The 26,566-nt window shown below is 39.8% G+C and overlaps 1 protein-coding gene and 1 long non-coding RNA gene across 10 annotated transcripts in view; both read left to right on the forward strand.

Moving 5' to 3' along the window:
• NCOA1 (nuclear receptor coactivator 1) overlaps positions 1-26,566 on the forward strand; it is a 478,179-nt gene that overhangs the window by 131,398 nt on the left and 320,215 nt on the right. The window lies entirely within an intron of this gene.
• On the forward strand, positions 512-14,279 carry LOC143675944 (uncharacterized). The gene is made up of 3 exons (XR_013171710.1): positions 512-1,363; positions 9,301-9,375; positions 11,011-14,279. It is a non-coding gene; the product is annotated as an uncharacterized LOC143675944 (long non-coding RNA).

Below are 26,566 nucleotides of genomic sequence, written 5' to 3' on the forward strand. Positions count from 1 at the left end.
TTTTTCAGCTACTTAACAGTTGCTGTATGGAAGACTGTTGTTTTACATTCATGATAAAGTCCTTTGAGGCACAAAAGTTTTTACTTTTGATGAGGTACCATTAATCCATTTTGTTGTTGTTTTTGTTGCTTGTGTTATGAGTGTAAGTCTAAGAAATCTTGCCTAACACAAGGTCCTGAAGTATAAGTCTTCCAACTTAGTTCTCCTGTTTCAAGATGGGATTTCACTATTCAGGGGCCCTGACCCTTCCATATAAATCTGATGGTTGGCTTTTCCATTTCTGCAAAGTGGGCTGTTGGAATTTTGTTGGGATTGCATTGAATCTGTAGATCACTTTGAGTATAATTAAAATCCTAGTTTTCCGGTCTGTGGATCTGGAATGCCTTTCCATTTATTTAGGTCTCCTTTTGTTTCTTTTGTCAATATTTTGTGGTTTATTGTGTAGAAATCCTTTACTTCCATGGTTAGATTTATTGCTAGATATTTGATTCTTTTAGTTACTATTGTAAATGGAATTTTTTCTTGGTTTCTTCTTTCCATTGTTCATTGCAAGTACATAGAAACACTACTGATTTTTGGTTGATCTTGTGCCCCACCACTTTGTTGAATTTATGTATCAGCTCTAGAAGATTTATTGTGGATTTTCAGGATTTTCTGTATGTAGGATCATGTCATACGAAAACAGGGTAAGTTTCACTTTTACCTTTCTAACCTGGGTGCCTTTTATTTCTTTTCCTAATTGATCTCGCTAGAACTCCCAGTATAATGCTGAATAAGTGATGTCAGTTGGCAACTGTGCTGGTTTGAAAGGATGTATGTACCCTTGAAAAGCCATGTTTTAATCAAAATCCCATTTTATAAAGGCAGAATAATCCCTATTCAATACTGTATGTAATTAGATCATCTCCCTGGAGATTCTAACCAATTTAAAGACATTCAATAAAGGTAAGTTAGTATTGTCGGGTATAGATATATAGGTCAGTGGACGGACTACCCTATAATCAAGAGTGGTTGTTAAGCTGGTTTAGAGGAGGTGTGTCTCCACCCATTTGGGTGGGTCTTGATTAGTTAATGAAGTCGTATAAAAGAAGAAACATTTGGAGAATGAGAGAGATTTGGAGAGAGCAGAGCAGAACCACATAGCCACGAGAAACAGAGTCCACAAGCCAGTGACCTTTGGAGATGAAGAAGGAAAATGCCTCCCAGGGAGCTTCATGAAACAGGAAGCCAGGAGAGGAAGCTAGCAGATGATGCCATGCTCACCATGTGCCCTTCAGATAACAGAGAAACCCTAACCGTGTTTACCATGTCCCTTTCCAGATGAGAGAGAAACCTGGAACTTCACTGGCCTTCTTGAACCAAGGTATCTTTCCCTGGATGCCTTTAATTGGACATTTCTATAGACTGGAGGTTATTCTTACGCATTAAATAGATATCACCTGTTTAGTTAAGGTGTATTGGAGAGGCTGGAGGGAACTGCCTGAAAATGTAGAGCTGTGTTCCAGTAGCCATGTTTCCTGAAGATGATTGTACGATGATATAGCTTTTGCAATGTGACTGTGTGATTGTGAAAACCTTGTGTCTGAGGCTCCTTTTATCTATGATATGGACAGATGAGTAAAATATATGGATTAAAAATAAATAAATAATAGGGGGAACAAATGTCAAAATAAATTTAGTAGATTAAAATGCTAGTGATCAATGAAAGGGAGGGGTAAAGGGTATGGCATGTATGAATTTTTTTCTTTTTTCTTTTTATTTCTTTTTCTGAATTGATGCAAATGTTCTAAGAAATGATCATGATGATGAATATACAATTATGTGATGATATTTTGAGTTCTTGATTATATACCAAGAATGGAATGATCATATGGTAAGAATGTTCGTGTTTGCATGTTATTATGTTTAAAAAAAAATTATGACCCATAATTTGATGGGCCACATCTCCATTGAAACAATAAAAAAGATACCACCCAGCAAAAATGAAAGAGGATTAAAGGACATGGCTTTTCTGGGATACTCGATAGATTTAAACTGGCACAGTTGGGGTTTGGCAAGTTATGATAGGTAGCAATGTCTAACTGAAGTTTGCATAAGAGTGACTTCCAGAGTAGCCTCTCGACTGCATTTGAACTTTCTCAGCCTCTGATACTTTATTAGTTACACTTTTTTCCCCTTTTGGTCAGGATGGAATTGTTGATCCACAGTGCCAAGGCTGGACTTAACTCTGGGGATCACCACCCATTCCAGCAGGGAGACTTTCACCCCTGGATGTCATGTCCCATGTAGGAGGGGCAGCAATGATTTCACTTGCAGAGTTGGGTTTAGAGAGAGAAAGGCCACATCTGAGCCACAAAAGAGGTCCTCCAGAGGTGACTCTCAGTCATACCTATAGGTAGGCTAAGCTTCTCTGCTATATACATAAGCTTCACAAGAGCAGACCTCAAGATCAATGGTTTGGCCTATTGATTTGGGTATCCCTAATGTTTGACACAGTATTAGAGGTTTCCCTAGTGGTAAAGTTTAATGATCCATGTTTTTCTCCCATCCCTCAAGGGACTTTGCCAATACTTTTTGGTTATCTACTTAATATACTCTGTCTTCTTGCCTCCATGGTTTCTGATGAGAAAGCACTTAATCTCATTGGAACTCCCTTGTACATAAGACACTACTATTTTCTTACAGCTTTCAGAATTCTCTTCTCTTCCTTTGCATTTGATAGTTTGATCAGTATGTGATAGGGTATATACTTCTTCACCTATATCCTTTTGGGTGTTCTCTGGGCTTCTTGAATGTGCATATTCATGTCTTTTGCTAAGTTTGTGAAATTTTCTGTCATTATTGGTTTAACTATTCCTTCTGCTTCTTTCTTTTTCTCTTTTTCTTCTGGGACTACAATAATGCATATATTTGTATACTTGATGGTATCCTACAGGTCTCTTCAGCTATTTTTTGCTTTTCATAATTCTTTTTTCTTTCTACTTCTCAGCCTGACTCATTGCAATTTTTATTCAAGTTCATTGATTCTTTCTTCTGTCAGCTGTTGGCACCCACATGTGGCCTCAACTCCAATAGTTCTGTTTGGTTCCTTTTTAAAATTTCTATATCTTTACTGAGATTCTCATATTGTTCATTCATTTTCACCCCCTGGTTTCCTTTAGTTCTTTCACTGTATTTTCCTTCATCTCTTTAAAGATGATGAAGATCATTTTTAAAAAGTCTTTGTCCTGTATGTCCACATTCTGGGCTTCTTCATCGACGTTTTCTGGATTTTCATCTTCTTCCTTTGGATGGGCCATCATTTCCTGTTTCTTTGTCTTGTAACCTTTTTTAGCACACTGCACATTTAGTATTTTCAAATGTTAGCTCTGGGATATATTCCCTGAGGTGTCTGTTTCTTGATTTTGTAACCAGCTGGGGACATGATAGAATTTTCTTGAGTATCAGTTTCTAACAATATCTTGCAAAACTAAGCAGAAAACACCTTTTACCACCTTTGAAAATTGGATTTGCATTGGCTGGAGCTCTCAGTTGGAGTTAACCCTTTCAACAGGAAATTCACCCCCAGGGGAATGCGGACGACAGTGTCCTCGCTGTCTTTCTGAGCCTGTGTCTTGTCCTGGCTTGTGCTGGGCCAGTGGCCTCGAGAGTTCCCATTTCTACAAGCTGGGATGCCCCCTGTACCTCCCAGGAAACAGGTTTTCTCCCTTTTCCAAGTGTTGAGCTACAGGTCTTAAGCAGGTAAGCCTTTGTCCCAGGCTGTCTGCTTCAATTGTTTCTTGTCTGAAAGCTACTTTGATTGTCTGAAGCTGCTTTTGCCTGGAGGGAAATTCTGGGAGGAAGAGTACATCAAAGAGTTTCCCAAGTCACTCTTTCCCAGAGGGAACAGGGCCAAGGACCCACAAAGGCTCCAGACTTCCCTGGGGAAGAGATCTGGGAGAGGCCAGGAGGGGTATTAGGACCTTCTTCCATGTCCCCCCAAAACTGTGCTGTCTTGACTTGGCCCCCCGTCCAGCCAAAGCAGCCCTTCAGCTGCCCTCCGCAGCTCTGAGGGAGCAGACCATCTTTAAGTCTCCTCTGCCTCCTTTGTTAGGGAGGATTGGAACAGTGGCCGCCCTCAGATCTGGGCCCCTAGCAATCCAAAGTAGCTAATCAAAAGCAGCAATCAATTATCGGCCTGCAACTACTGCCCCCTCCCCACCCCTAGCCCCCATCCTAGGGAAGTGGATTTTTATGTTCCTTTATGGCACCAGCAAGCCTTGCTCGAGGCTGAACCCCACTGCTGCCTGCCATGAGAATGGGGGGTGGTGCCGGTAACCACACGTGGAGAGAGCGATTTATTGTTATTTAACTTACTTAATTTACCAGCCTCTTCCTCTTGCCTGGATGCTGTACAATGTTCTACTGGACTCTGAAGTTTTGAAATGGTTGATTCAGACAGTTTCTGCCTGTTGAATAAGTTTTCTGGTGGAGGTACTGATTCCTGGAGCTTTCTACTCCACCATCTTCCCACAATTCCCTGGTTAACTTTTAACTAATAGTACTTAATATTTATAGTTAAGTTTTATAAGGTTTATTAACTTATAAATTAACTTTTGGCTGTCAATATTACCAATTTAACAGTAAACTATATGCTTGAATGCAAAACAGTTAATTCTAATAGTATTGCACATTAATCTTGGCTTTAACACAGTCCAAATCCCTGTTGGTTGTTGGGGAGTCTTTGATTCTTGAGTGTGCCTAATTTACTAACGAATCTTGGTGCCATTTAGGGCTGAATGGAGCACATCTGAATGGGTCTGGCTGGTTCCGGGCAGCTGGGGAAGGACAGCCACAGTGTTCTGAGCAGGCTGGAAGAACACCAGCTGCTGAGATGAGTCAGAGGCTCTCAAAGTGTGTAATGAGTCACAATCAATCTCTGTCTCCTCCACCCTCACCTCACAGCTGTAGCAAATAGTAAAAGAAAGAAAAAAGGGAGTTCCAAAAGGAGAGGGATTAAGGATATACCACAAACCTGGTCCCTATCAGCCTTTGACCACTGAGTGTTGTGGGCCCTGTCCGTTTGTAAGGAGCGCAGACCAGAGGCCACGATCTAAGTGATGGCCAGAGGGAAAGTCAGAACAGCTAACCTTGATCCTACCCTAACACAACAGCACGAAAAGGGACAGGCTGGGCATTGCCTGCCACTGGGTGGCCGCACCAGCAATGCATCTTGGAGAATCTGCACGTGACCTTGGGAAAGCATGTGATCTGTGCTGTCTCAGAGACTTGGGTTTAAATTTAAATCCTTCCTCCGTCACTTAAGTCTGGGATACTTCAGCAAGTCACTTAAACACTCTGAGCCCCAGTTCCCATATCTGAAGATAATAATATACCTCCTGAGCAGGTGGTTTGCTAAGCAGGATTTCATGGTAGTATTTAGCTCAACAATGGGTCCGAAACAAAGAAGGCAGCTGTGCTGGTTTGAAAGGATGTACGTCCCCTAGAAAAGCCATGTTTTAATCAAAATCCCATTTCATAAAGGCAGAATAATCCCTATTCAATACTGTATGTTTGAAACTGTAATCAGATCATCTCCCTGGATGATGTAATTTAGTCAAGAGTGGTTGTTAAACTGGATTAGGTGACGACATGTCTCCACTCATTTGGGTGGGTCTTGATTGGTTTACTGGAGTCCTATAAAAATGAAACATTTTGGAGAATGGAAGATTCAGAGAGAGCAAAGAATGTTGCAGCACCACGAAGCAGAGAGTCCACAGACTCAGTTTCTGCTTCAGCAAACTTTGGAGATGAAGAAGGAAAATGCCTCCCGGGGAGCTTCATGAAACCGGAAGCCAGGGGAGAAAGCTAGCAGATGATGCTGTGTTTGCCATGTGCCCTTCCAGCTGAGAGAAACCCTGAACTTCATCGGCCTTCTTGAACCAAGGTATCTTTCCCTGGATGACTTTGATTGGACACATCTATAGACTTTATTAATTGGGACATTTTCTTGGCACTAGAACTGTAAAGTTGCAGCTTATTAAATTCCTCCTTTTAAAAGCCATTCTGTTTCTGGTATATTGCATTCCGGCAGCTAGCAAACTATAACAGCAGCCAATAAATATTTGCTGAACAGATGTCTAAATGATGACACCACTAGATCATCCAGCTAGATATGTGCTTGATACATTATTCATATGTCTACCAGGACCCGATTTCTTTAGGTTCTCACACCCCCATAGAGCAGAAACTGAGTCTGTCTCCTACTGTAGGCATTCTCCATGTCCTGAGAGGACAGATGATGTAGAAAAGCTACAAGTTCAAATCTCCGAAATATCAAAAAGCTCTGTTCAGTAGTCTACAGACTTGTGTAACCTTTACAAAAAATGGCTTTCCTAGCCAACAAGCCACCATTGAAGGCGGGCGTCTTAATGACATTGAGAGAGCCAGAGGCTTTTGAGTCTTGTTGCTCACTTGGGAGAAATATCATTCAGTATTCTTTTGACCAAATTTTATTGAAGGCTTCTCCTCAGCAAGGCTTCTTTTTAAGTCCATCCAACAGAAAGAATTACAGATAAAGCACAGAAACACTATCTAAAACACATAATCTTATAAAAGGAATTGATTGCACAATGACTTATAGTAATAAGGAAGGCTGTGATCAAAAAAAGAAAAACATATGAAGACAGAGTTGCGAGACTGTGCTGTTAACTTCTGTGAGTCCCACAGGGCCTCCTGTTCTACCTTGAAAAAAAATGATGATGATGACGCCGACAGCGACAATAGTAATGTAACTGCAAACATCCTGAGTGCTTACTATGTACCAAAAACCATGCTGAGAGCTTCATGCATCCATGCGTTATTTCACTGAATTTTTACAACTCTGTTTGGGAGCTACTGTTATTAAACCAGGTTACAGACAAAGGAATTACAGCAAAAAATGTTCTCTGGAAGTTGCTAATGACATTCATTGGCTTATTCAACAGAGTTTCAGTACTGTCTAAAACTTGGGAAATGAAAATGGAAGAAAAATTGATTTTGTTTCTTGATACTACTGTAAAGGAGCCTTTGATGGGGAAAGAAGAAAAAGAATATTACTTGAATATTACGTGCAAAGCACCTTCATACATTATTTCATTTAATCTTCATTTTACAGGTGAAGAAATTGTAGCTTAGAGAAGCTGGTTACATAAATTGAATGAAACATGGCTGACTCCAAAGTCCATACCTTTGCATATTATCAGTGGAGTTCTGGCTCTGCCACTTTCTATCTATCAAAATCACTTATATTTTCTAAACCTCGGTGCTCTCAACAGTTAAATGGGCATAAAATGCATGCCTACCTACCCCTTAGGTTGTTTTGAGAAATCATGCAAAAGTATTAGGGTGATCGACAAAAATGAAACGTGCTTAAGCCCTAACAGCAAGTGGCTTACATCCAAATGAAGGAGATACAAACGAAACTATGATAGAAAGTGTTGGTCATAATCCCTAGTGTTAGTTTGAAAGCTTCTGCAATTCATTATACCAGAAATGGAATGGCTTTTATAAAGGGGAATTTTATAAGTTATAAATTTACACTTCTAAGGAAGTGAAAGTGTCCTAAGTAAGGCACCAGCAAGAGGTTACCTTCACTCAAGAAGGGCTGATGAAAGGCACATGAAAAGATGCTCAACTTCCCTGGCTGCTAGGGAAATACAAATCAAAACCACAATGAGATATCATCACACACCCACCAGAATGGCCATTATCAATAAAACAGAAAACGACAAGTGCTGGAGAGGATGTGTAGAAAGAGACACACTTATCCACTGGTAGTGGGAATGTCAAATGGTACAACCGCTGTGGAAGGCAGTTTGGTGGTTCCTCAGGAAGCTAAATATTGAATTGCCATATGAACCAGCAATACCATTGTTAGGTATCTACTCGGAGGACATGAGGGCAAGGACACAAGCGGACATTTGCACACCAATGTTTATAGCAGCATTATTTACAACTGCCAAGAGATGGAAACATCCCAAGTGTCCGTCAACAGATGAGTGGCTAAACAAACTGTGGTATATACATATAATGGAATATTACGTAGCCATAAGACAGAATAAAGTTATGAAGTATGTAACAACATGGATGGACCTTAAGGACATTATGCTGAGTGAGATTAGCCAGAAACAAAAGGACAAATATTGTATGGTCTCACTGATATGAACTGACATTAGGGAATAAACTTGAAAAATTTCATTGGTAACAGAGACCATCAGTAGATAGAAATAGGGCAAGACATTGGGTAATTGGAGCTGAAGGGATATAGATTGTGCAAAGGACTGATTGTAAAAACTCAGAAATGGATAACACAATACTACCTAACAATAATACAATTATGTTAAAACACTAAATGAAGCTGAATGTGAGAATGATAGAGGGAGGAGGGCTGGGGGCACATATGAAATCAGAAGGAAATATAGATGGTAAGACCGAGATGGTATAATCTAGGAATGCCTAGAGTGTACAATGATAGTGACTAAATGTACAATTTTAAAAAATTGTTTTTGCATGAGGAAGAGCACAGGAATGTCATTGCTGAAGGGTGTTGAAGATTGATAGTCATTAATATTTTAAAATTTTAACTTATGTGTGAGACTAAAGCAAAAAATCTTTATTTGGTACAAAATTTATATTTTGACTAGTGCATTTCCTAATATAACTTATGTAAATGGCTTAATTGAACACCATAAGTACATGGAACCTTGAGTAGGGCATGAGATTTTGTTGGTTTGTCCAGAGAGATGCGCCGATAAATCCCAGAGTGATTTGAACAGTGAATAAAAAGTATTTGCAAAGTTCCCTTCGGGGAATGGTGAGAAAGGGGGAAAATTCAACTTTCCCAAGTCACAAGCAGTGTGGACACCAAAACAATAGGTTGAGCCCCCAATCTTGGGGTTTGTTCACTTGAAACTTAATCCCACAAAGGATAGGTCAAGCCTACTTAAAATTAGGCCTAAGAGTCACCCCCAAGAGAACCTTTTTTGTGGCTCAGATGTAGCCTCTTTCTCCAGCCAACACAACAAACAAACTCACCACCCTCCCCCTATCTACTTGGGACATGACTCCAGGACTGTGGCCCTTCCTGGCAATGTGAGACAGAAATCCTAGAATGAGCTGAGACTCAGCATCAAGGGATTGAGAAAACCTTCTCGACCAAAAGGGAGGAAAGCAAAATGAGACAAAACAAAGGGTCAATGGCCGAGAGATTCCAAACAGAGTTGAGAGGTTATCCTGGAGGTTATTCTTACACATTAAATAGATATCATCTGTTTTGTTAAGGTGTCATGGAGAGGCTGGAGGGAACTGCCTGAAAATGTAGAGCTGTGTTCCAGTAGCCATGCCATGTTATTGAAGGTGATTGTATAATGATATACCTTCACAAAGTGACTGTGTGGTTGTGAAAACCTTGTGTCTGATGCTCATTTTATCTACCTTATCAACAGACGAGTAAAACATATGGAATATAAATAAATAATAGGGTGAACAAATGTTAAAATAAACATTGAAATGCTAGTGATCAATGAGGGGGGGGTAGGGGTATGGTACGTATGAATTTTTTTCCATTGTCTTTTTTTTTTTTCTGAATTGTTGCAAATGTTCTAAGAAATGATCATGATGATGAATATGCAACTATGTGATGATATTGTGAATTACTGAATATATATGTAGTACGGAGTGATCATATGATAAGAATGTTTGTGTTTCTTTCTTGTCATGTTTTTAAAAAAAATTTAAAAATTAATTAAAAAGTTTTTTTTTTTTTAAAAAAAAAGGACTGATGGATCAAGAATCCCCTGTCAGCTGGGTAGTCATGTGGCTGGCATCTGCTGGTCCCTTGCTCCTGAGCTCTGTTGCTTTCAGCCTTTGTTCCTGTGGGGGTTCCTCACTTTACTTCTCTAGGGCTGGCTTTCATCTCTTGGCTTCCTTTGGTTCTCTCCAGGTTCTGGCTTGCTTAACATCTCATGGCAATGTCTGCTGGGCTCCAAGCATTTCCAAACATTCATGTCTCTGTTCTCCATGTGTCCACATCTGTGTCCACTCTGCTGTGAACTTGCTGTTGGCTCTGATGCTTCTGTCACTTCTGATTTTATCCAAACCATTTCCACTTTTAAAGGATTTGAGTAAACTAATCAAGACCCACCTGGAATGGGTGGAGTCACATCAAGATCCACCTGGAATAGGTGGAGTCACGTCTCCATCTAATTAAAGACCATACCCACAATCAGGCACATCACATCTCCATGGAAATAATCTAATCAAAAGATTTCAACCTACAGTATTGAATCAGGATTAAAAGAAATGGCTGATCCCACAAGATGGAATCAGAACTAAAACATGGCTTTTCTGGGGTACATAATACTTTCAAACAGGCACACTCTGCTTGAACAAAATGCTGGGAGCATAAAGAAGAGAATTGTTTCTTTTGTCTCTGTGAATCACAGAAAACTCCATACAGGAGGTAACATTTGAGCTAAACTGTTAGGTGAGGAGGATTTCATAAGATTAAAAAAAGGAAATGAGAAGTGGTAAGAAGGGCATTCTAAGGAGATGAAATGCAGAGGAAAAGACTTGGAGGCATGAAAGAGCATATGATGTATCAGGACACAGTAAGCGGTCCAGAATGTCCAGAGGACCAGGTACCCTGGGATTGGCAGATGATGAGTCTGGAACGTTTAAACCAGTGTGAGAAGGACCTTGAATGCCCTAAGGCACTAAGGCCTTTGGGCTTAATTCTGTAGACAACTGGGAGCCACCAAGGGTAACCACCCAAAGAATCCACAAGGACAAAGAGTCTGAACAGGGCCTTTTGCCACCCCTGCTCTTGTGATGATCACAAAGTCCCATGTTCAGAACATCACCGTCTGTTGCCATGGAAATAGTAATGGGCCTCACGATGGGAATAAATTATCCTCATTATTATACCTTTCTTCCAAGGAACTCAAAGTGTTTGCTGTGTGTGTTTCCTTTTCTTTCTATTTTTTTTAATAGAAGCACCAGATGGTGGATAAGGGAAAGAAGAAAGCCTAAAGACTATTGAATTAAAGGAGATTTCAAAGGAATGGAAGGAAAAACACAAGTTGAATTTTGAAAGGTTTGATCAAAACAGATGGCAGATCATCTCAGCCTAAGGGAAGGGGAAAACTGTCTCAGAACCCATCTGAAGTGGGAGCTTCTTCACCCTTCCTTCCCAGGTCCCTGTCGGCTGCCTTTCTGCAGGCTGATGATTCAAGCTGGTTACTGATGAAGGAAAGATGTGTGTGTGTGTGTCTGTGTGTGTGTGTGTGTCAGATAATACATCTGCCAGGCATAAAAATTAACCATGTTGAAATGTCTTTTAAATTAAGTTACTATAAATACCTATTTGTTATGCATGCACTCTTTATTTCCAGACAGATTTTTAAAAAACTGGCAGAAAGTTATACTATCTTCACAAAATTGTATCTGCTGTTTTCATTCTGGGGGGAGAAGGAAACTATTATGTTTGTGTGTCTAGCTTGTGTGTGTTTTCCTGTATCACCTTGTTTTATTCAATCCTGAGAATAATTCTGTGAGGTAGCTATCATTATTCCTTGTTATGGTGGACCCCACAGAGATGGAAAATATTGTCAAAGTTATTTTTAAGTGGCGGAGGCCTGATCTGAATTCAGGTATGCTCAGGCTCTTTCCAAAACTCCAAAAAAGTTCTGGCCCTGCCACCCTAAAATTTAGAGAACTTGGCCAAGTTACTACTCATCCTCTCTGGGCCTCAGTTTCCTCTCTGCAGCGGGGAAAAGGTACTGCCTCCAGCATTCTTTATTTAGAGGCATGGGGATGGACTGGTGCATGAACCTGAAGAGTTTCGTAAATACTATATACAGTTTGATATCCTGTGCTTGTCATTTGAGGCCTCTGAGCCCCCTGTCTTGCCTGGCTGTCTGGGCTATTTTGAGAGGATCAACCGTGTGCTGAGGATTGAAATAGTTTCTAAATAATACAAATAAATAAATAATACAAAAGACAAAGAGAAGTTAGGGCATTGGACCGTGGCTGTGTTTACATTTATACAAGTATTTCATGAGTATTTACTAAGTACCATGCCCTGCGCTAGTTGGTGGGGCACTGAAATGAGCAAAACAGCCTAGAAAGAGAGCACCCATGCAGGACTGCCACCCTGAAGTGGCATTTGAAACAAGGGTGCAGCATTATTCTACTTGATAAACTCCCTCCTAAATTTGTATCTCAGACCCTCTTCAAGGAGGGAAGCAGAACTGTGTTACTCTTCACTTCCCGTAACAAATAATATCTTAGCCATCAGTTCCCACTTCCTGTTCTCTTCATCTGAAGATCATCCTTATCCCCTTACAATGCCGCTCATCTTTCTGAATATTTCTGCAGTTTAGATTTGAACCCTAAGTTGGATGGAGCAATGAGTTCTTTATCATTCTGCCTTTTTCTTTAAGAAGGCACTCCTTCCTGGAAACGCACTGCAGAATGATGGCCCACCTGTTTGGTTTGCGGTGGTTTTCTGGTGAGTGAAGAGCAAAGCATTCTGCGAGGGAACAGCAGCAGGAGGGGCCTAGGAAACCCCAGGCTGGGCACTCACCAGTTCCTCATCTTCATGAGGATTCTTGTGAGTCCTTCAAACCTGTCACAGCCCTAACGGGAAATCTTTTCCATGAAAAGCTGTACCTGTGTGTTTGGACATTTCTAACATATACTCTCTTGATGGAGTTTGTTTTCTCTGGTCACCCACACTGATCCACCATATAAGGTTCCATGAACAACTAAGTATTATTAGAGTTTAAGCAAATTTGGAAAAGTTTCTTTCTGAAGGTCTTTAGTCCTGGGGCTGGTGGGAAATCAACAGAATCTTTTCTGAGGAAGAGTGCTGAGGTTGAGCTAGAGAAGCACATTCCAAACAAGATAGAGGCCAGGAGGCCTTGAGAAAGTTCGTGAAGACAATAACCAAACAGGGCTTGAAAAACCAGGAAAAGCAGAGAAGTTCGAGAATCAGGAAAGGGTCAGTAGGAATGCAGTGATAGAGGCTATTATGAGGGTTTTATGCATTCTTATGGCCTTGCCAGATTCCTTTTCAGGTAAGTATGGAAAGACTTCACGAGGATTGGCCATGGCTGATTGAATGTTATTCTAGGAGTTATTGGGTTGGATCTTGGGAATAGGGAGAAAGAAATGCCAAAGATATCAACTAGAGAAACTGGTGGTGCTGTTATGGAGGTAAAAGCTTTTTAGACAAGGAACAAGATTAAGAAAATCCAATTATTCCATTTTGCCTTTGTTAAGTTTGAGTTGTGTTTGCATGCAGGAGTTTGAAACTCAGAGGAGCAGTCTGGGTTGGAGATATGAATTTGGGAGTTGTCAACATATAGATCCCTAATGCAGGGGAATGGATGCAATCATCTGGGAAGAGAGTATAAGTATTTATAATTATTTCCATTTTAAAATAGGAGAAAATTTTAGATGGGGGAGGTTGAGTGACTTGCCAAAATATACCCCTTCAGCCACCAGTGAATGGTAGAACCAATATTCAAACCAAAGTCCACAGTAAGTATAGCTATGTGTAGCTATGGTTATTTTGTTGTTGTTTTTGTGCTATTTCTTGCTGAGGTTTAGGGCTTGGGTCCATTAGATTTATGTTAAAGAGCTTAGCACCCTAAACAGCCCCATAAAATCCTCTGTGATTATACTCCATTGTCCTTGGAAATCCCCAGGCTCTGCCTCCCACCTGTCATTCTAAATTGCCTGCCCTGTCCTGGGATCTCCAGTTCCAATTCCGTTTCCCAGCACCTGGTTAATTCTGCCTCTCTGCCAGAAACTTTGGCCCACATTTCAGTGGGAACTTCTAATTGGTCTGCTCCCAACTTTGCCCATGGATATTATTTTTCCCTTGGCTCCATCAGCTGTAGCCCATGGGACAATCTTGCCTCATCTTTGAGATTAATCCTGGCTCCCAGATCCCTAAAGCAATGATGGTTCTTGGATACTTGCTTGTCCAGGAGGAATGTTCAGGCAATATCCTTTATCTGTTCTTTAACATGTACCTGCTTCATTAAAAGTTTCCTTGACGAGCTCTGAAATCTGTTCTGTATATAAGTGTACTTTGAAAATCATTGCTTTCTTTTTTTTTCTTTTTGTATATATATTTAACAATAAAAAACGCTTAAACAAACAAAAAGTTTTCTTGACATACTTGTGTTACTCCTATCTTATTTTTCCAGTTTGGCCTAATCTAGTGAGATGTGATTTTCATTCCATCACCTTGGATCTTCTGAGCCTTTCTTCTTGTTTTTTTTTTTTAAGTCCCTCCCTTATAGGCTTTTACATTTATTTTATTGTGGATATAGATACATCATATAATTTGCCACTTTAACCATTTTTAAGTGTACAATTCTGTGGCATTAACTACATTCACAATATTGTGCTACCATCACCACTATCTATTACCAAAACTTTTCCATCACCCCCAAACAGACACTCTGTACCCATTGAACAATAATTCCCCATTCTCCTTCCCCCCAGCCCCTGCTAACCTCTAATCTATTTTCTGTCTCTATGAATTTGCCTTTTCTAAATATTTCATATAAATGGAATCACACAATTTTTATTCTTTTGTGTCTGTCTTATTTCACTTAGATGATCTTGTTTTCAAGATCATCCATGTTGTAATATGTATCAAAACGTCGTTCTTTTTTGTGGAGAAACAATATTCCATTGTCTGTATATACCACATTTTGTTTATCCATGTATATTGATGAGCGGTTGGGTTGTTTCCACCTTTTTAACTATTGTGAATAAAGCCACTATGTAATTGGAGTGCAAGTATCTGTTTTAGTCCCTGTTTTTAATTCTTTGGGGTATATGCCTGAGAGTAGAATTGCTGGATTATATACTAATTCTATGATTAATTTTTGGGGAACCACCAAACTCTTTTCCACAGTGGCTATACCATTTTACAGTCTCAACAACAATACATGAGGGTTCTTAATTTTATCCTCACCAACACCTGTAATTTTACATGAAAAAAAAAATGGCCATCCTAGTAGGTGTGAAATGGTATCTCATTGTGGTTTTGATTTGCATTTCCTTAATCACTAATGATGTTGACATCTTTTCATGTGCTTACTGGCCATTTGTTATTATCTTCTTTGCAGAAATCTCTATTCAAGTTCTTTGCCCATTAAAAAAAATTTATTGTGGTAATATATACAATATAAAATTTCCCATATGAACCAATTTCAGATATACAATTCAGTGGTGTTAAATACAATCATGGTGTTGTGCTACCATCGCCACCATCCATTACCAAAACTTTTTACCCAAACAGAAATTTTGTCCGCTATAAGCATTAATTCCCCATTTCCCTCCTTCTGCTCCTGGTAATCTGTAATCTACTTTCTGGGTCTAAGAATTTTCATTTTGCCTGTTTTTTAAAAAAATCATTTTTTATTATAAACTATGACATATATACAAAAAAACCCCAATAAATTTCAAAGTACATTATAACAAGTAGTTAATAGAACAGAGTTTAGAGTTTGGTATGCATTTTGCCCATTTTTAAATTGAGTTGGTTGTCTTTTTGTTGATGACTTGTAGGAGATCTTTCTGTATTCTGGGTATTAAACCCTTAACAGATATATGATTTACAATTATTTTTTCCCACTCTGTAGGTTGTCTTTTCACTTTCTTGGTAATGTCCTTTGATGCACAAGTGTTTTTAATTTTGCTGAAGACCAATTTATCTATTTTTCTTTTTGTTACTGTGCTTTTGTTGTCATACCTAAGAATCCATTGCCAAAGTCCCTTGAGGGATGGGAGAAAGAATTTGGAACTATTAAATCTTGCGATCAGGGAATCCCCTGATATCGTGTCGAACTTTAAGGACACCCAAATCAATAGGCCATGCCATCAATCCTGAAGCTTACTCTTGTGAAGCTTAGGTAGGTAGTGGAGAAGCTTAGACTACTTATAGGTATGCCTAAGAGTTACTTCTGGAGGATCTCTGTTGTTGCTCAGATGTGGCTTCCGTCTCTCTAAGCCCAACTCTTCATGTAAGATCATTGCTCTCGCCCCTAACGTGGGACATGACATCCAGGGGTGAAAGTCTCCCTAGCGACATGGGAAATGACTCCCAGGGATGAATCTGGTCCTGACACCGTGGGATCAATTACATCCTGACCAAAAGAGGGAAAAGAAGTGTTACTAATAAAGTATCAGTGGCAGAGAGGGTTCAAATAGAGTTGAGAGGCTACTCTGGAGATTGGTCTTATGCAAACTTCAGGTAGACCTTGCTACCTATCATAACCTGCCAACCCCCAACCAGGACCATTCCAGCCAATCCTAAAGAATACCTAGGACAATATGTAAGAGTCCACAAGGGTTCCAGGCACTAGAGTAACTCTCCAGAAACCTACAACCTCCAGATGGGTCCCTGGTCCAGATAAGTCCTGAAACCTAGAGAGTTCAGTCTCTCCAGAACATCAGATAGTTCCATCTCCCTACCCCATATTAGTGACAGACCCTTCCATATTAGTGACAGACCCTTCCAATATGAAAAAGTTAGAATGGCCATAGCCCAAACACCCCTAAATAGAGAAATGGAAAGATCACAAATGATGGTGGAGTTATACAGTGAAAATAGGATTTAACAAATGAATATGAATGCTGAATCATTAAATTGATATCTCTTTTTGTCTCCAGTATCTTAGAGCAGCTAGAAGTAAAAACCTAAAATTGTGGAATTGTAACCCATGCCAAACTCTGAACTATGTTCTAGAACTAACTGTAGTGCTGAGCTTTGAAATTTATTATTGTTTGGATATATGTTATTTTCACAAAAATGAAGGAATAAAAGTTGATTGTGATGGTGGTTAGAATGCCCACTTTCCATGAGGAGACCTGGGTTTGATTCTCGGGCCATGTACCCCCCACCCCCCAAAAAAGTCGATTGTGATGATAAAAAAATATTTAAGCCTTCTAGCCTCCTATATTCTGGAGTCGCTAGAAGGAAAAGTCTGATAGGATCATATGGTAGCCCATGACAAACTCTGGGATCTATTATGTAACTACTCGTTGAAGAGTGCTTTGAAAACTGTTGCTTTTTTATTTCTTTGCTTTGTATATATTACACAATAAAAAAGTAAAAACAAAAAAACAATTCATTGCCAAATCCAAAGTCATGAAGATTTTTTTCTGTTTTCCTCTAAGAGTTGTATGGTTTTAGGTCTTATATTTAGGTTGCTAATCTATTTTGAGTTAATTTTCATAAATGGTATGAGATAAGGGTCCATTTTTTTTTCCGTGAATATCCAGTTTTCCAGCAGCATTTGGTGAAGAGACTATTCTGTCTCATTGAATGGACTTGGCATCCATGTTGAAAATCACTTGGCCATAGTTATAAGGTCCTTAGAGTCTTTTTTAAAATATATTTTTATTGTGAAATATAACATATGTGCAGCAAAGTGAAGAATTTCAACGTGCAGTTTAACAGGTAGTTACAGAGCAAATTTCAAGGTATTGTATGGGTTACAGTTCGACAATTTCAGGTACTTCCTTCTTGCTATTCTAATTCATTAGAGACTAATGAGAAATATCAATATAGTGATTTAGTCATAATCATTTGTAAAATCCTATCTTTTCTGTTACAACTCCTCCCTCTCATTTGATCTCTTTCCCATTCTTCAGGGATATTTGAGCAATGACCATTCTAACTTCTTCATGTTGGAAAGGGGTGTTGGCATTATGGAGTATGGGGATGTGACTGGTCGATGCTCTTGGAGAGACTGGTACTTCTGGGTTTCAGGGCTTATCTGACATAGGAATGATATGGGCATTTTAAGTTTCTGAAAAATAAACTTTGTGAGTGAAACTTTTATAGTATTCTTTCAGGTTTTCAGGAATACTTTATATTCTTTCATACTTTTTGTTTGTTTGGTTTCTTAACCTACTACTTTATCTCCTTCCTGTTTCCATATGTAGACCTGTCATCATTTCATTCCTATTTATTGCTCTCCCCGACTTTATATCTAATTATTCCTGGCTTCAACATTTTGAGAAAGTATTTTAAACATCCCTTTTTCTTTTGACATTGACCAATTCTAGCTTTTACTCTGAGGTGGCTTCTCAAAACTCACAAAAATTGTTTGGGGGAAAGGGTAGGAATTTAAATCATACTGCTTCCTTCATTGCTAAGTGCAGGGTGACTGGCAGGTGAAATGCACCCATAGGTTGTTTAGGGTCAGCGTTTATTCAGATCATCCAGTCTCCAGGATGACAGTCTATTTAATATTTTAAGATAATATTAGGCTAAACATACTAAGATTTTTATGACAGAGGCACACTAAGAATGCCAACCTGAGAACTCTTGGATCCTAAAGTTCATCTTAAGAGAGTCTAGAAACCTGCTGACCTCTACATTCTTTCTGGAAACAGTTTATTGAAATGGGCTCAGTTGAAATCCCAAACAAGCTTTCTAGGCCTTCATTCTGAGATTTATGCTGTTACTATCATTCAAGAGACTAGTCTCTTGATGCTAGTTGGGAGGGTAAAAAGAAATAACACAGGCAACTAGAACCTACAACCTCATAAATGGTAGCTATTATTACCTCTAAGAGAGAATGGGCATTATAATAAGGACGTCCAAAGACTCAAACTGCAAATAGAAGGCTGGTTGCCTTGGACAAGGTCCATCCTTCTGGCTTGTGGCTTCTCTACTTCTCTCTGCACATCCATTCTCCTCGGTCTACAGATAGGTTCCTTTGCTTTTTGATTGTTTCTTACACCTTAAACTTTTGGTTGGCAACTTGGCATCCTTTTTATTTCAGCCACGACTCTCTTATTTCAAAAACCCAGGAGACTGAACCTGGGTTGCCTATCTCATCTTTTTGCCCCAGGCTGCACAGGAGACAGGGACCCACTCCTTCTTTGTTGTGGTTTATTTTGGAAAGAGATGTGGTGTAACATCTCCAAGGAACTTATTCAAGTAGAAGGACTTGAGAGGGAAGTGGGAGTCCCCCATTAGGGACTCCAAGTCAATAGGCCAAGCCCTTGATCTTGAGGCTTGCTCTTGTGAAGCTTATTTCTGCAGCAGAGAAGCTAAGCCTACCTATAGTTATTCCTAAGAGTTATTTCCAGAAATCCTCTTTTGTTGCTCAGATGTGGCCTCTTTCTCTCTTAATCTCTCTAAGCCCAACTCTGCAATTAAAATCTTTACCCTCCCCCCTACATGGGACATGGTATCCAGGGGGTGAAAATCTCCTTGGCAACATGGGACATGACTACTAGCGATGAGCCTGGCCCTGGCACTATAGGATCAACAATGCCTTCCTGACAAAAAGGAGTAAAGGAAACGTACCAATATAAGGTATCATTGGCTAAGATAGTTCAAATAGAGTTGGGAGGCTATTCTAGAGACTACTCTTCTGCAAGCTTCAGCTAGACATTGCTAATTACCATGGTCTGCCAAACCCAACCAAAACCATTCCTGTTAATCCTAAAGAACACCTGGGGCTCTATCTGAGATTCTACAAGAGTTTCATGGACTAAGATTACTTTCTAGAAACCTATGACCTCCAGATGGTTCCTAGGCCAGAAAAGTCCTAAAACGCAGAGGGGCCTGTGTCTCCAAGAACATCAGCTAGTTCTATCCCCCTGTCCTACATTATTTACATCCCGTTCCAATATGAAAAAGTGAAAATGGGTATAGCCCAAATATCCTTAAAGATTAGGAGAAAGATCAAAGGAGAAGGAGGAATTAGAACAGGGAAGTTAGGATTTAACAAATGAGTATGACTGCTGAAACATTATATTGATATTTCTCTTAGTCTCCAGTGTCTTGGAGCAGGCAGAAGGAAAAACCTGAAATTGTGGAACTGTAACCCATATCAAACTCTGAAATCTGTTCTATAACTACATGTTAGAACGTAGTTTGAAATTTATTGCTTTTTTGTGTATTTGCTATATTTCACAAATAAAAAAATGTTTTTAAAAATGTGGGTTATCTCTAGTTAATTCATCCACTTGGTGATCAATTGGTTTTTGAAGCAGCACTGTGCTCCACATGAGAAACCATGATGGGGTTCCCCCAAACAGCAAATTCTCTTTTTACACATACAATATAATTTATTTTACAAAGGGTGATTACCTTTAGCTTTTTCTCAGGACACATCAGTTGCTTTGAGTGAGATTCATTGCCCCCATATACCACTTGGTATTCATATCCTACCTTCTAATTGAATGAAATCAATATCATTGATTTCCATTCTTAAGTATATGCAAATCTTTCTTTCGCTACATGTTTTAAGTTGCACCCAGTCCCCAGATACCCTTACTCAGGATCTCTTTTTACTTTCCTACCTTATTCCTTTTGTTTTCTACTTGCTTCTACACCACTTTTTTTTAGCACATTCCAGTCTTATTTGTTTCTGCTATTTTCTGGATACAATTTCTCACTGGTGGACACAAGCACATTGAGTGAGCTTCTAGTTAAAGGTCTGTAGAGTTACAGCAGCCATATCCAGGCTTTCATAGCAAAAAATACCAATACCCTGTTGCCAGGGTAGTCTGTGTATACCTGCGATACCTATACTCCAAATTAGATTAATAAAGAAGAAAGCATGTTTCTCCTTGCAGAAACATTTTTTCTTGTTTTATATAATGGCTTTGGCTCTTTAATTCACTCACACACATTGGCTGGTTACCTACTAAAGCCACGTGTATGCTGTGCTGGTTTGAAACTGTTGTGTACCCCAGAAAAGCCACATTCTTTAATCCTCATCCAATACTGCTGGGTGGGATCTTTTTTATTGTTTCCATGAGATGTGGCCCACCCAGTTGTGGGTGGTACCTTTTGATAAGGTGACTTCCATGAAGATGTGTCTCCATCCATTCAAGGTGGGGTTGCTTACTGGAGTCCTTTAAGAGGCAACCAATTTGGAAAAAGTTTCCTTGATGACAGAGCCCACACAGCCAGAGACCTTTGGAGAGGAAAGAAAAGGCCTTCGGGTAAGTGAGCTGGGAGACAAAGTGAGCAGATGTTGCTATGTGCCTTCCCTGCTGACAGAGATGTCCAGAAGCCAAAGACCCCCGCAGACGCCAGCCACTTGGCTTCCCAGCTGACAGAGTTGTGCCAGACAGCATCAGTCTTTCTTGAATGAAAGTAACCTCTTATTGGTGCCTTAATTTGGACACTTTCCAGCCTTAGCACTGTGAACTTGCAACTTAATAAATTCCCCATTTTAAAAGCCGTTCTATTCACGGTATATCAAATTTCAGCAGCTTTAACAAACTAAAATACATGCTATGCCAATGTCTTCGGATATTTAAAATGGAATTTATCCTATTCTCCTTTAAGCCATATTCCCTTCCCAGATTTCCTTCTGTCGATGGTGGAGACAATGACGTGATCTGTTCTGCCTTCTGCCTGTCCAGCGTGTTGCACTTGTGCTCCACTTTCTCACGTACCCTGTGTTAATCTCAGAAAAACATTGTGAGGTTAGTAGAGGCACTTTACAGATGAGGAAACTGGGGCTCAGAAAGGATAATGAACTCGTTTAAAGTGACAGAGAGAGGTCTTCTAACTCTCAGTTTTCTGCTTATTCTTGGGAGCACCACCCTGCTCCTCAAGCCTGCAATATCAGGATTGTTTTGTTCATTGTTTTCTTTATCATGTCCCATATCTCACCCATCAAAAAGTTCTCATACTTTCCTTATCAAAGCATTCAAGCAACTACCTCCCTGGTCCAGGCCCTCATCTGCTCGTTCTTCAGTCACCACAAGCATGTCCCATTTTCCATGCTTCTCTTCTTTCCTGTGACAATTTATCCAGGAGACTTTTTGTTGGAGTATCATGTTTACTTTGTGTATTTTTTCTCTCCCATACTTTCTTCCCTATTTTCCATCCGCATATTGAGGTATAATTCTGGCTTCCTATCAGGACTGAAATGAGGGCATCAGATATAGCAGCTGTCAGGACAGCTAGCTCACCATTAGCAAGTCCTGCACCCTATTTGAATAGTGAATATCTGCAGGTAATTGGAAAAATAAATGGGTAAATATGCTCCTCTTATGATAGCAATCCCTTTCGGCCTACATCTGTTTCCTGTTTTGAAAAGTTCAAACTTCTCAGGGCAGATATCCAAGCCTATCTATTACCTGTGAATTTTGCTGACCTTGCCCTAAATACCAAAGTAATGCAATACCAAAATTGTCTGTCCCAAGATAAAAGGGTGCAGGTAGCCAGGGAGCTCCCTTCAGTGGCATAGGTGATAGATCAATCTAGTACAGAGAGGCCGGAAGTCTCCTGAGGAACATGAAAGGAACCAGCACTTAACTGACACCTTGATGCCACGACCAAGTCTGGTTTATCTACTTTAGTCCATTATATGTCAACATCAACCAAGCAAAGCAGAGAAGAGTAGGCATGAGGGTCACAGAGTCCCAGCTTGACAGCCTAACCTAGACTAAGCTGAGTTGTGACAGCTCCAAGGATGTCTGGAAGCCTGGTAGAGGGGATCTATTTGCCTGAAGAATCAAGTTGGTCCTGAAAAAAGAGCTCATTCTAAAGATAAGAGGACAAATTTGGGGGGAAATGGGAGGGGTGTTTTGAATAATGTAAGCTCCCTTTTGTATTTGGGTATTCAAAAGAGCAGAAACAATGCCATTTCACTAGAAAGATATTGCGACCTGATGCACCATTGCCTGCGAGCACAAAGGCACTGAGCACCTGCAGTCTCAGTCCAGCCCTTGACTGCATTGGTAGCAGATTTGATCCTGGCATGTCGGGAGCCAGAAACCAGGGAAATGGAAGCCTCCATGGGCTGTTTGAATGACTGTAGTTCTTTCAGAATATATAGGAAAGCCAAAAGGTGGAAACACCCCAGTGCCCATCAACAGATGAATGGATAAATCAAATGTGATATAGCCACATGTGCCAGTTTGAAACTATTATGTACCCCAGAAAGGCCATGTTTTAATCCTGACCCAATCTGTTTCTTTTAATCCTTATTCAGTTCTGTAGGTTGAGAATTTTTTATTGATTATCTCCACAGAGATGTGACACACCCAATTGTGGGTATGACATTTTGATTAGATGAAAATGTGACTCCACCCATTCCAGGTAGGTCTTGATTAGTTTACTAGAGTCTTGAAAAGGGGAAACATTTTGGAGAAACCTCAGAAATAATAGAGCCAGCAGAAACTTCAGAGCAGAGCTGAGATAGATGCTGACATCTGAAGAACAGAGACACAGATGTTTGGAGATGCTTGGAGCCCTGCAGATGTTGCCATGAAACATTAAGCAAGCCAGAACCTGGAGAGAGCCAAGGGAAGCCAAGAGATGAAAGCCAGCCCCAGAGAAGCAAAGTGAGGAACCCCCACAGAAACAGAGGCTGAAAGCAACGGCACCCATGAGCAAAGGACCAGCAGATGCCAGCCATGTGACTATCCAGCTTAACACAGGTGCTCCTGACACACAGGCCTTTTTTGAGTCAAGGTAACCTCTTGCTGATGCCTTACTTTGGACACTTCAACTTCCTCAGAACTGTAAACTTGTAACTTATTAAATTCCCCTTCATAAAAACTGTTCTATTTCTGATATATTGCATTCTGGCAGCTGGCAACCTAACACAGATAGTATACAGGAAAAAATACAATCAATGTAAGCTAGAGTCTATAGTCAACAGTAACATTGTAATAAACAAACCAGAACTTGGAGAGAACCAAGGGAAGCCGAGAGATAAAAGCCAGACCTGGAGAAGCAAAGTGAAGAACCCCCACAGGGACAGAGGCTGAAAGCAATGAAGCCCAGGAGCAAGGGACCAGTGGATACTAGCCACATAACAACCCAGATGACAGAGGTACTCCTGGCACATCAACCTTCCTTCATTTAAGGTATCTTTACCTGGATGCCTTAGTTTGGACATTTTTATTGACTTAGAACTGTGAACTTGTAGCTTATTAAATTCCCCTTTTTAAAAGCCATTCCAGTTCTATCACATTTCAGCAGCTTGTAGACCAATACAGACACAACAGAATATTATTTAGCCATTAAAAGGAATGAAGCCTTGATACATGTTAATACATGGATGAACCTTGAAAGCATTTTGCTAATGAAATAAGCCATTCATAAAAGGACAAATATTATATGATTTCACTTAGATGAAATATCCAGAAAAGGCAAATTCATAGAGGCAGAATGTAAATGGGAAGTTATCAGGTGCTGGGGAAAGGAGGGATGGGGTGTGATTGCTTAATAGGTTTGGGTGATGGGAGATTGTGGTTGTGGATGGTGGTGATAGTAGCACAGCGTTGTGAATATAATTAATGCCACTGAATTGTATGCTTTAAAATGGTTAAAAGGGCAATTTTTTTTTTGCTTTGTATATGTTACCACGATGAAATGATTTTAAAAAGAGTACATATGAGATAACCACTAGCTCCATATCACATGGCTCCTTCCCTACTCTCAGAGGTATCTGGGAAGATATTGAGGGGACCTATTTCACAAACGTGGGGGAGAAAGCGGAACCAGAGAAGCAGAACAGCATTTCTACTATTGTTAGCACATTTTCAGCTACTACCTACTCCCACACCTGGATGGTGTGGCCCGGGAAGCAGATCACAAACATATTTTCATCTCCATCATATGAATGAGAAACCAAGGCTTGAGGAATTTAAGTAAGTTGTCTAAATTATTGCAATTAGGAGGTTGTGGAGCTTTGATTAGAACTCAGATCTTTTTGGTTTCAAGGCCCATGCTCTTTCCATTATATTATTTATTCAATGAACATTTATGAGTGCCTACTGTGTTTCAGGCTTAGAAGGCTCTGGGGAACAGAAGACATTCCTGCCCAAATGAACGTAACTCACAGTGGCAGAGATTGAGAGCTGTTCATCACCAACTCATATTCCCCTTTTCTTCCCAGACTCATAACTAGACCACCTTTCCCAGCTACCCCTTCAGTTAGGTCACTGGCCAATTGAACGTGAGTGGAAATTATGAGTGAGACTTTCAGACCTGGCCCACAAGAAACTCCCTCACATATATATATTTTTAATGCCGAGATGATTTGCAACCTTAGAAACCATGCCACATGTGAAAATAGCAAAGCTGCCTCTGCCTGATGAAGGATATCTGACATGAATGAGAAATCATTTTCTATTGTAGTTAAGACATTATCTATTTAGAAGTTTATTTCTTATAGGATTAGTTATATCTTTATTAATACATATTCTTACATTAATACCACTTAGAATGGTTTTCTTTTTAACACAAAAATTACTGATAAAGTTTTCTCCTTTTTAAACCACCTGCTTTCTGGGAACAATTTTGGAAGCCCTGTGATGTTGAGTGGAAAGCAATGACGTGCTGGCTGATTGAGCACTCACCAGTCTGTCAGGTAGGGAGTCCTGCCTTGGCCCAACTTTGGCCACAACTAAGCAGGTAATTCTACCTCAGCCTGGCTCTGTATTAACCATCCCCTTTGCTAACAGACTTAACCCTCCATCCTGGCATCTTTCAGTTACAATAAAGGTGTTTTCCAGCCCAGCACAACCCTGAGACCAAAGAACACTCCAGGTAGAAAATTAGCCATGAATGTTAATTAGGGACTTACAAACAAGAAAACTTCACCAAATGGCAGCCGGTTGGGAAACGAATGTCAGTGCTCCACCCAAACATGAAAAAGCTAGAGTTCCAGTGGCAGGGGTTGGGGGGGTGCTTATAAGTCAACAGAATTGTGCAAGATTTGATTGCAAAGGAGTCTCAGTAGGGCCCTGTGAGAGTTGGCTGGCAATAGTGATTATGGGAGGAGTGTTTTAATGAATTTTTGTGCTCTTGTCACTGGGCTGCTAGGTGCTTAATGCCCTACACTATCCCTAAGAGAGGGGATCCCAACCCCTGGATGACACAGAACTTGACATTTTAAACTTCTTTGTTCCACTCTTTTGTTTATTTCTCAATTTGTACAGAGCCTGGGTTGGAAAGATGGTTGCTACTTATTGGGCCCCTCAGAGACCTCAAGAATTATCATAATTTTTGGTTAAATCAGTAGTCAGTAATTACATTATGATGATAGTAAGAACAATCTTCATAGTTGAATCAAGTGGCATGTTATGGTTATGTTTCTTTCTAGTGCAATTTTTTTTCCTGGAGTTGAGTTCCATATTGTTCGTTTTTTTCTTTAGACTTCTATGAACCAGGCACTTATTTTTCCAGCTATTATAATTGCTCTGTCAAAGATTTCTCAAACAGTACATGGACTGCTAAACATAAAGGAAAAGTTGATAAATTAATAAAATCAAGGACTTATATTCATCAAAGACATGATGAAGAGAGTGAAAAAAAAAAGCACAGAGTAAGAGAAGATATTTGTAATACATATATTGAAAGTAAGACTAATGCCCAGAACATATAAAGAACTTTTACAGATCAATAAAACAGATAGGCAGCCCAATAAAAAAATAGGAAAAGACTTTAATGGGCACATCAAAAAAGAGGATTTCAATGGCCTATCAATGTTTGAGAAAGTGATCAATTTCATTGTTGTCAGGG

The sequence above is a fragment of the Tamandua tetradactyla genome, chromosome 3, assembly GCF_023851605.1.
Source record: "Tamandua tetradactyla isolate mTamTet1 chromosome 3, mTamTet1.pri, whole genome shotgun sequence".
In the NCBI taxonomy this organism is placed as follows: Eukaryota; Metazoa; Chordata; class Mammalia; order Pilosa; family Myrmecophagidae; genus Tamandua; species Tamandua tetradactyla.